Below are 2,640 nucleotides of genomic sequence, written 5' to 3'. Positions count from 1 at the left end.
AGGGCTCCTGGGCTGCAGAGGGATGTCTTACTGCCAGCTTAGGCCCATTCCCCCAGAAGTGGGCCTAAGCCAGCAGGTGGACATCCCCGAGGGGTTCCCAGACTGCGAGGAGGGTACAGCCCAGGCTAAGGACCCCCCCCCCCCCCAAATGCACAAATTTTTGTGCACCGGGCCTCTAGTTTTTAGTAAATGTCTTTTTCTAGATTCATACTATTGGCTCTGTTTCTCTGGTAAATCTTTATTAATATACTGAGTAAGTAATTAGTAAAATCTGAACTGTGATAACTACTAAAAGTCGACCATGTTTTTCGACACAAAAGTAAAAAGAAAAGATAATCCTGTGAAGGAAAAATACAGACATTAAAGTACATGTAGAGAGCATAATAACCAATTACAATGTATAAACTTAATTTCATTTCACCTTGAAATACTTAGCCAAAATTTAACTTGGAAGTTAGATATCTGTAGGTAAAAAGAATTTAATGATGATTATGTTAGGTTGAAATAATGAATGGCATTAGAAGTTTGTAAGTCAAGTCTTTCAGAAATATATAATGAAAAATTTATGAGTGTGATTCTGTGATATCTTTGGATTTGTTTCACAAAAATGGCAAGAACTAGGTAAGGAGTGCCAAAAAGTTCATAAGTATAGTACATGGGTTCACAATATTCTCTCTCCTTTTATATGTACCTAAAATATTCCTTGATTTTAAAAAGTTCTTTTAATTCAACTTCTGTGATTCTCTGTTCTATTCTAGGTAGTTTCTCCTACTCCTTTCTTTAAACTTCACCTCTTTCCATTCATCTCAAAGCTCTCAGATCCATTCCATCTCTTTTCCTCCTCACAGTTGTTTCAAAATGGTCCCCTTTCTCCTCCACTCCAAATCCATCACGTTCTGTCTTCCCACTTCCCATCCACACCCAAATCTCCCACAATAATATAAATTGAGACTGAGAAAAGACAAGGAAGGCATTAAAATTCCATCTGCTTCTATGTTATGTGGGTCGGATTCTAAATCTGATCTCAGATTACCTGTGTCATTGGGATGGGTTCTTTGAACCCCTTTTCTTTCAGGAACACATAGAACAAGGAAAATAACACTCAGCTTTTCTTTTAATTTTGTGTCAGCATAAACATAAATAAACCTCTTGAAACCTGTGGTTTTAAACAATAAGAGTGAGACACATAACCGAAGAATTTCTGCATAGTATTTTTATTTCTATCGTATGAAATATACTTAGTCTTTGTCCTTCATTTCTGGCACAGAGCTCCTAAAACCCTTGAAATTTCCTGAGTGATTGGTAGGAGTATATTTTAATAGTTATTAGGAGCCCCCTTTGAGCACATCTGAATTTACATCAATGATGTGACAGCAAGGGGCAAGATGGACACCCAGTAGCTTGGTCACCAAAAAGACCAACTGATGAGATTAGAACTTTGGGCCCCACCCACCGAATTCTGGGAGGTCAGGCGGGGGCTAGAGATGAACTTCTGTGAAAAGAGTACAAACTGTTGGAGATTTGAAGTGTCTGCAAATGCCAGAAGGGTGGCACACTCCAGTTCCACAGGGATGGAAGCTCCTGCCCTCAATATATTTCCAGATCTCTCCCTTTGTACCTCTTCATCTGGCTTGCCATCTGTATCCTTTATAATAAAGGTGGCAAACCTAAGTAAATGCTTGAGTTCTGTGAGCCCCACTAGCAAATTAATGGACCTCAAAGAGGGGCTGTGGGGACCTCTGATTTAAGCTGTTGGATCAGAAGTACAGGTAACAACCTGGACTTTGGACCGGCTTCTGCATGGGGATCTGATGCTGTGGGGTCTAGTTTCACATTCACCCGTCAGGGCCTGCTGCTTCTTGGAGAATCGCGTGGAGGTGCATCATCCTTATGTGGATATTTAATTGTAGGTCTGCTGATTTTTCTCAACACTGACAAAATGCATTTAATGTATAAATTCACTCTGAAGTCCTTAGAAGACCGAATACCTCATGACTTCACCAAAACAAATTCCACAGTCTGTTGCAGAGTCAAAAGGGACCATATGAAGCTGTTAAAATATCAATAAATATCCCATCTTCAAATAAGTAATTACACACACGTGTGTAAAACCTTAACTAGAGCCCAGCCAGTGTGGCTCAGGGCCTGAGCTTCGGCCTATGGACCAGGAGGTCGGGCACGAGCCGGGGCTGCGGCTCAATCCCCAGTGGGGGGCCTGCGGGAGGCGGCCGATCCATGATTCTCTCTCCCCTTCCTCTCTGAAATGAATAAAATATATTCTAAAGAACAGCACCTTACACAGGGAGTCCACGCAGAAAGAAAACGGCACGGCCGTGAGCCAAGGGCCTGGCACCAGCAGGTCCTCACCAGGGGCCCCGGGCCTTGGCCGCAGCTGCCTGGGCTGAGGCCCACGGGGCGGCAGAAGCCGAGTCCCGTCCGCAGCCACAGCTGGGACCGCCCCTCCCCGCGGCCTCCCCCTCTGAACCCACTGAGGTGTCCACTCGGCGGCCAGAGAACCTGTTCCAAATACCCGGTGAGAACCTGCGGCCGCCGGCGGCCCCCACCGCTCTGACGGCCATTTCCGCCATGGCCGCTGGCACCCACCTTGAGGGGGGAGGGGAGGGGCCAGCGGGGGTCGCC

This window comes from Myotis lucifugus, unplaced genomic scaffold (assembly GCF_000147115.1).
Source record: "Myotis lucifugus unplaced genomic scaffold, Myoluc2.0 scaffold_1, whole genome shotgun sequence".
Taxonomy (NCBI): domain Eukaryota; kingdom Metazoa; phylum Chordata; class Mammalia; order Chiroptera; family Vespertilionidae; genus Myotis; species Myotis lucifugus.
This window is presented reverse-complemented; position numbering follows the sequence as displayed.